Source organism: Piliocolobus tephrosceles, unplaced genomic scaffold, assembly GCF_002776525.5.
Source record: "Piliocolobus tephrosceles isolate RC106 unplaced genomic scaffold, ASM277652v3 unscaffolded_37091, whole genome shotgun sequence".
NCBI classification, from domain to species: domain Eukaryota; kingdom Metazoa; phylum Chordata; class Mammalia; order Primates; family Cercopithecidae; genus Piliocolobus; species Piliocolobus tephrosceles.
The window spans coordinates 2,609-11,506 of record NW_022321078.1 but is presented as its reverse complement, the minus strand read 5'-3'; the positions used below and the strand labels follow the sequence as shown (position 1 = coordinate 11,506).

General features: G+C 42.9%; 1 pseudogene; it reads right to left on the bottom strand.

The window, feature by feature from the left end:
- Positions 1-6,198: 6,198 nt before the first annotated feature.
- Positions 6,199-8,398, bottom strand: LOC113222976 (annotated as a pseudogene).
- Positions 8,399-8,898: the final 500 nt, after the last annotated feature.

Below are 8,898 nucleotides of genomic sequence, written 5' to 3'. Positions count from 1 at the left end.
TAGATAGATAGATAGATAGATAGATAGATAGATAGATAGATAGCCAGCCAGCCAGCCAGCCAGCACTGGGCATTCTCCCCTAAAACACAAAGCTACAAACACAGAGCCTCCTCTGCCCCTCAGCAACAAGGAGGCAAGGGTGAGGGTTTGGAGGGCTGTACTTTCAGTTAAAGAGAGGCTAGCTGTTTGCCTGCAGTGTAGACTAAGGAGCCTGGAGCCTGGACTGAGGCTGCCAGGTTGAAAACCTGAGACCATGACATCGGATTCCGGCACACTCCATTGCTACCGGAAACAGCCGTCCCAGTATTCCCACCATCCTCCTCCTCGGCTTATGGATCACATGCAGGAGGTGGCGCACCTTGTTGGGATGAAAATCCGGGTGCCCTTTGCCCTAGCAGTCCCACCCCGAGAAGTCCTACCCCCAGAACACTAACAAACGGATTGTGGGATGGGTTTGCAAATGTTTTTATCAGCACCATCTGTAATAGCAGACTCTTGGGAACAACAGGCCTGCCCATCTACTGGAGAGCATTTAACCTGAAGTAGAAACAGCAGAATCCCAGGAAGGAGCCACGCTGGATACAGAATACACCCGTGAGAAATGCAGAGGACCCTTGGCAACTCTACACAGAGTGGGAGACATAAGTCTCAGAAAATTACTCCGAATAATTCCCTTTTAATATCATTCAAAACCACTAAATTAGAAAACACACATTTCAGGAATACAAAGAGATATGACTCAACTCTATTTTTTCTAGAAAGTAACAGAATAAGGGGCACACAATCCCAACAGTGGCTGCCCCAAGAAGTCCATGGTAAATTATTGATGATGTTCTAGTTTCTGTCAGGTAGTGGGTTCATGGTTCATAGGTTGGAGGGGGGGTTGTTATATTATAATCATTAATAATTGATCAATAAAAAGTGGGCAGGCTCAAGATGGCTGAGTAGAGGCACCTGACACTTGCCTCTTCCACAAAGAAGAACCCAAAACAGTGAGTAGGTAACAACATTTTGAATGGGACATCTAAGAGAGACACTGGAATTCAGCAGAGAAGTGACAGGAAACATCTGAGGCACAGAAGGAGAGGGAAGGGAGGCAGCTGGCCCAGTTGGAATCAGTTGAGAGCTCACAGAGACTCCCCAGTGCAGGGAAATGGCAAATGAGAGATTCCCAGCTGTCTACATTTCCACCATGGACTCAGCATGGACCTGAAACCCTAGTCATGGGAGAGCCTCTTGTTCTTCACAAGCCCTGAGACTTGCATAGAGATTTGCCAGGATGCCACATAATGGCATTGCTCCAGAGAAAGAGCCCATGCTGGATCCCACACACCCACCAAGTCCTGAGCAGCCAGCTGTAGCATGGTGCCATTTTGAGAGCCCAGCTGCTATAAGTCTGCATCCTGCCCTGGGTCCCAACAGATCCTGTATCTCCACATCCCTTCAGCCCTACTGAATCCCACAACCCCCACCAACCCAGGAGGGCTGCAGGAGTGCAACACCAGCTGGACACATCAAAAAGGCAGGGGTTACCATGCACTTGCATGTACCCTGAGTACAGGCTTTCCACACCCACCGTCATCAATTACCCCACACTATTCACCATAGCCTGTGTCCATGCATACTGTGTGGCCTCGCACTGCACCCCCAGTGCCCAAGCATACCATCTGGGGGACTGGTGATACCCCCCACCCAGTCTACCAATGCCGGCCATCTATGCACTCCTCCCAGGGACCTGGGGATGGGCCCACCCAGCCTGCCACTACCACCAGTGCCCACTTGCATGTGCCACCTGGAGCTTGGGAACTGCCTTGCCCAGCCTATCACAACCACCGCTAACATCAGTAAGTGCTTTCTGAGAGCCCAAAGGCTGTCCCACCATTGCTACTACCATCATCCATGTCAGAAACACTGCCCAGTGGCCCAAGGACCCATCCATGCATCCATCCCACTGCTGCCACTGCTAGCACACAAGCCAGCTGTCTGGAGGCCCAAGAATCAGCCCGTCTGGACATGGTAACACCAGTACCAGCATATGCTACTCAGGGGCCTAAGGACAGGCACATTTGGCCCACTGCTGCCACCACTGGGGCCTGAAATCTGGCTAACCTGGTGTTTCTGACCCCAGAAAAACCTCACCACAGCCTCCACTGACAATCACAGCCAAGTCACTGAGGAAATCACAAACACTACTGATGCTGTTCATAGCCAAGCAGAGACTAAACTACTGCATGCACCCAGAATAACAGCTAAAGTATCTCACCCAGCCACCACCATAGACATATCTTCAGGAAAAATCTTCCCATAAAAAAAGCCAGTCCCCAAAATTGGAAGAAGTGACTGTTATGTCAGATGTGCAGATATCAACCTAAAGACTCAAGAAACGTGAAAAAACAAGGAAATGTCACACCTCCAAAGGGACACAAGAATTGTGCAACAGATTCAACTGAAAAAGAAATGTATGGATTAGCAGAAAAAGAATTCAAAATAATGATATTAAAGACATTCTGTGAGATATAAAAGAACACAGATAAACAATACAAATAAACCGAAAAACAATTCAGGATATTGAATGAGAATAACCAAAGAGATAGACATCATAACTGAAGAATCAAACAGAAATCCTGGAAATGAATAATTCAATAAATGAAATAAAAAGTCCATTTGAGAGCTTCAACAATACAGCAGATCAAGCAGAAGAAAAAATTTCAGAAGTTGAAGACTGGTCTTTTTAAACAACTCAGTCAAAAAGAAAAAAAGAAGAATAAACAAAGCCTATCTGCCATATGGAAAACTATAAAGTGAACAAATATTCTAATATTGGATGTTCCAGAAAACAAAGAGAAGCCCAGCCCAAAGGCGTAGAAAACCTGTTTAGCAAAGTGATAGGAGAAAATTTCCCTAGTCTAGTAAGAGATTTAAACATTCAGATGCAGAAAGCTGAGAGATCCTGATATGGTTTGGATTTCTATCTCTGCCAAAATCTCATGTTGAATTGTTATCCTCAGTGTTGGAGAAGGGGCTGAGGGGGAGGTGATTGGATCATGGGGGCAGATTTCCCCCTTGCAGTTCTCATGATAGTGAGTTCTCATGAGACCTGGTTGTTTAAAAATGTGTAACACCCCCCGCCCCATTTTCTCTCTTCCTCCTGCTCCAGCCATGTAGGACATTCCGGCTTCCCATTTACCTTTTGCCGTAATTATAAGTTTCCTGGGGCTTCCCAAACCACGCTTCCTGTACAGCCTGCAGAACCATGAGCCAATTAATCCTCTTTTCTTTATAAATTACCCAGGCTCAGGTAGTTCTTTATAGCAATGCAAGAACATACTAACACAGATTCCCAGATAGATACAATTCAAAAAGTTCTTTTCCATGGCACATTATAGTCAAACTGTCAAAAGTCAAAGACAAGGAGAGAATTCTAAAAATAGAAAGAAGAAAGCAACTAGTCATATATAAGACAACCCCCATCAGACTAACAGTGGATTTCTCAGCAGAAACCTTCCAGTTTAGGAGAGAATGGGATGATATATTCAAAGTGCTGAAAGAAAGAAACTGATAGCCAAGGATACTATACTTAGCAAAATTATCCTTCATAAATAAACAGAAATAAAGTCTTTCATGGACAATCAAAAGCTGAGGGTATTCGTCACCACTGGACTGGCCACATAGGAAATTCTTAAGAGAACATTACAATTCTAAATCTATATGCCCCTAACACCAAAAGAGCCAGATATACAAGCAAATATTATTAGATCTAGAGGAGGAGATAGACTGCAATACAATAACAGTTGAGGACTTCAACACCCCACTCTCACCAGGAGACATATCATCCAAACAGAAAATCAACAACAACAACAAAAAATTGGATTTAAACTGAACTTTAAAACAAATGGACCTAATAGGCATTTAAAGAACATTTCATCCAACAGCTAAAGAATACACATTCTTCTCATAAGCACATGGAACATTATCCAGGACAGACCTTACATTTGACCACAAAACAAGTCTCAACTAACTTTAAAAAATCAAAATCATATCAAGTATCTTCGCAGACCACAATAATTAAAACTGGATATCACTAGCGAGAAGAGCTTTGGAAACTATACAAACATGTGCAAACTGAACGACATGCTCCTAAATGACTATTGGGTTAATGAAGACATTAATAAGGAAATCAAAAAATTTCTCAAAAAAAAAAAAAAAAAGAAAGGGAAACACAACATATCAAAACCTATAGGCTACAACAAAAACAGTGCTAAGAGGGATGTTAGTAGTAATAAATGCCTACATCAAAAAGGTAGATGTGGTGGTGCCTATAGTCCCAGCTACTAGGGAGGTTGAGGTGAGAGGATCACTTGAACCCAGGAATTTAAGGCCAGTCTGAGCAATACAGTAAGACTCCATCTCAAAAAAAAAGTAGAAAGATTTCAAATAAACGATCTAATGATGCACCTCAAGGAACTAGAAAAGCAAGAACAAACCAAATCTAAAATTAGTAGAAGGAAAGAGACAATAAACAATATAACTAAACAAAATAGACTTTAAAAAAATACAAAGAATTAACAAAACAAAAAGTTGGTCTTTTAAAAAGATAAACAAAATCTATAAACAGCTAGCGAGGCTAACCAAGCAAAAAAGAAAGAAGACCCCAATACACAAAATCAGAAATGAAAAAGGAGACATTACAACTGATACCATGGAAATACAAAAGATCATCTGGCTGGGCACAGTGACTCACGCCTGTAATCCTAGCACTTTGGGAGGCCAAGGCAGGTGGATCACTTGAGCTCAAGAGTTTGAGACCAGCCTTGGCAACATGGCAAATGCCCAGCTTTATAAAAAATACAAAAATTAGCTAGTTATGGTGGCACATGCCTGTAGTCTCAGATACTCAGAAGGCTGAGGTGAGAGGATCACCTGAGCCCAGGAGGTCGAGGCTGTGGTGAGCCACGACCACGCCATGATTAGGTCACTGCACTCCAGCCTGGGTGACAAAGGGAGACCCTGTCTTTAAAATATATATAATATTTATTTTTTAAATATATTTTTTAAATATATAATTATAAAAAATATACATTTTATATATAATATATACTTATATATTATATATAAAAGATTATCAGAGACTATATTCTAAAAAACTGGAAAATCTAGAGGAAATGAATATTTTCCTGGACATATACAACCTACCAAGATTGAATCAAAAAGAAACAGAAAACCTGAACAGACCAATAATGAGTAACAAGATTAAATCAGTAATAAAATGTCTCCCAGCAAAGAAGAGCCCAGTCCTGAACGGCTTCACTGCCAAATTATACCAAACACATGAAGAACCAACACTAATTCTCCTCAAATTGTTCCAAAAAATTGAAGAGGAGGGAATTCTTTCTAACTCGTTCTATGAGGCCAGCATTACCTTGATACCGAAACCAGACAAAAGCACAGTAAAAAAAGAAAAGTACAGACCAATATCCCTAATGAACATAGATGCAAAACTCCTCAACAAAATACTAGCAAACTGAATCCAGCAGACCATTGAAAAGATAATATACCACGATCAAATGGAAATTATCACACAGATGCAAGGGTGATTCAACATACACAAATCAATAAACATGACACATCATATCAACAGAATGAAGGACAGAAAGTATATGAGCATCTCAATAGATGCAGGAAAAGCATTTGACAAAATTCAATATCCTTCATGATAAACATTCTCAACAAACCATGCACAGAAGAAACATACCTCAAAATAATAAAGGCCATGTATGACAAGCCCACAACTAACATCATATTAAATGGAAAAAAGCTGAAAGCCTTTCTTCTACGAACTGAATGAGACAAGGATGCATTTTTTTTTTTTCAGTTTTCATCTTGTTTATTCAGTTTGCTCCGAGGGCAAACTCAACAGTAGTAGAGATCACAAACATTATTTTGATTGGCCTCACAAGTCTGATCAGTAAAACCTGAAAAACAGAAAATATTACATGAGTTGCAAAGAAAGCAATCCTGGAGTTCACTAGCATGATAGCAAGTGGAAAGAATATAAATGCAACAGGTGTTCACATTTAGAACAGTACTTGTAAACCTGCTCATTTCTACACAATGCTGGGACCCTTGTTGCAAACCCTTCATCTATCACTGCTGATTTCCTTGACAAGAAATATGACTTTACGAAAATCTTCCTAGACCTTACTCTGGCTGCATTTGAGTGGTTCCTATGCCTACGGCGCTGGCATATGCTGTCAAGATTTCCACTGCTTTGTTTCTAGGGTCATTCGGACTTCCTTCAGCCAGTCCTGTGCCACTTGTCTGGATTCCCCCTTCAGCTGATTGACACACTTTGCTGCTAGCTCTAGATCACCATGCTCAATGCAATAGGAGGCGCATGACAGTAATTTAAATGTGTTTATATCCTCAGGTCAGAGCTCCGGGGGCAGATTCAGTTGCTGAGGCAGGAATAGAAGCAGGGACTGTAGGTAGGACAGGAAGTACTGACACAAGCTATTGCTGGTTTCGTCAATCATTGCTACCCTTTGGGCCAGTTTTTGAACAGTATAAAAGCAGGCTCTAAGAGTCTCTTCACTGTACACCCCATGGGTCAAGGACTCTGGAGGGATGGCTGTGGTTAAAGCTTGGATAAATTCATTATCAGAACAGTTGGCTTTGATGGCCTCAACTGCCCTACCCAGTGGGACAGTAGGCGTTTCTGCAGATGAGGTCTTCATGCTGTACTTTAATGCCTCCACTGAAAGCCAGAGTTGGTAGGCTTTTCTGGCTTCCTCTTCAACAACTGCATGACTCTGAACAGCCTGTTCAATTCCTCTGAGTCTGGCATAGCCCGTGTTTATATCCAGAGTAAAGTTGTCAACTTGCTCTTGACTGAGACGACAAAACTGTAATTCTTGTTCCGAGAGTTTCTCAGACAGGTTCTGCTCAAATTCACACTTCAGTTCCTGTTCTTGTACCCTAAGGACAACTCGCAAGTGATCAGTGTGGGCAGCCGCCTATCAGTGAAGCTGGGTTCTCATTTCATTCTCCATGGCGTCTCTGACTTCCTCTATCTTTCTGTCCTATTCAGCCTGCATTTTACTTCTGCGATGTTGTAATGCTTTTGCTACTACAGAGTCAAATGCCTGCTTTTCTTCCAGCTTTTGTTTCTCCGAGGCTAATGTAATGTGCTGCTTTTCTGTGGCCTTCTGTTCTGCTAGCTCTCTGTTCAGCTGGTCGATGTGACGATGTGCATGAGCAATCAGGGAGTTCAGATCATCAGCAGAGAGCTTGTCAGCTAGGTCAGAAACAGTCATTCCTCTCCACCCAGGAAGGAATTCTAGAGTAATGAAGTCATCCCAAGCTTGGACCACCAGCTCATGATACTGAGATACAACCTTAGCCTCAAATTGACCTGCTTGGACCTTTTTGACCACATTATCCAGATCAACTATGGTGTTGTGAAGTTTATATGAGGCTTGGCCCCAGCAACCTCTTCTTTCTTTGCATTTTCAGACACACTTTTCATCTTCTCTAACTCTTCTTTGGCTTGGAGAAGGGCATCAGCAGCTTCCTCTACTGCCTTTCTGCATTCTTTCAATGTACTCTACACTGTGTGCCACTTGGCAGACTTCTTCTTGCCCTCAATCTCAGAATTGTCCATGGCAGCTTTCAATATGTTGGAGTGTGCATTGACAGCCTGGACCACAGCGTTCTGAGCTGAAATAGCCTGTAGAGTGACACTTGGAGTTTGCCTCAGAGCATCTTCTAAGCTCTTGGCTAGAGACTCAATTTTAACTTGTTCTTGTTTTTCCTGTTGTGCAAGGCAAGCTGCAACTTCTTCAGGTGCTCGTTCCCTTACAGAAGATGAGGATGCTTCTTCTGAAAGTGGAGGTGTGGGTTTTCCTTCACCAATTTCAGGGTGATTAGTTTTTAAAGATTCCTCATGCCGAACCCCAGGGACCAACAGCGTATCACCTGCTGTTGCTGAAGCTGGAGCATCTCCCTTTTGCTTTTGGAGTTGTGAGCCAGGCTATTTAGACTTCTTTGTTACTTCTGATACACTAGAGATTTTTGGTGGACCAGACTGAATCGATTTCTTTGGCAATGGAACATTATAAGGTGCGGAACCAAGAACGATCTCGAAGAGTTTGTCTGAGTAAGGTATGGTTTTCTCCACACTTTCCCGGAAATGGGACTCCCATTTGGCATACAGGATAGTGCCACCAATACCTCCACCAACAAAGAAGAGGCCAGCTCCAGCAATTTTGCCAGTAGTCAACCCAGAGCTGCCTGAAATAGAGTATCTGTGGCATGGTCACAATGGACGGAGGACTAACTTCCCACAGAGACAACTCTGGGCAGCGGTGGTCACACCTGATAACTGACAGGCCCACAGCATCTCTGTCGAACAGATGGTGCTGCTGGTGGACGCAGGAGCTGCCATAGCGGCATGAGTAAGTGGAGGCATGCGTGCATATGTAAGGGATGCCTATTTTAATCACTCCTATTGACATGGTTTGGATCTGTGTCCCCACCCAAATCTCACATTTAATTGTAATCCCCAGTGCTAGAGGTGGGGCCGGGTGGGAGGTGATTGGATCATAAGGGCCATTTCTTATGAATGGTTTAGCACTGTCCCTGTTGGCGGTGTTGTCATAATAGTGAGTTCTCGTGAGATCTGGTTGTTTAAAAGTGTGTGGCACCGCTCCAGACATGTGAAGCATTGGTGCCCCTTTTGCCTTCTGCCATGATTGTAAGCTTCCTGAGGCTTCCCCAGAAGCAGAAGCCTCTGTGGTTCCTGTATAGCCTGCAGAACTATGAGCCAGTTAAACCTCTTTTCTTTATAAATTACCCAGTCTCAGGTATATCTTTATAGCAATGTAAGAATGGACTAATACA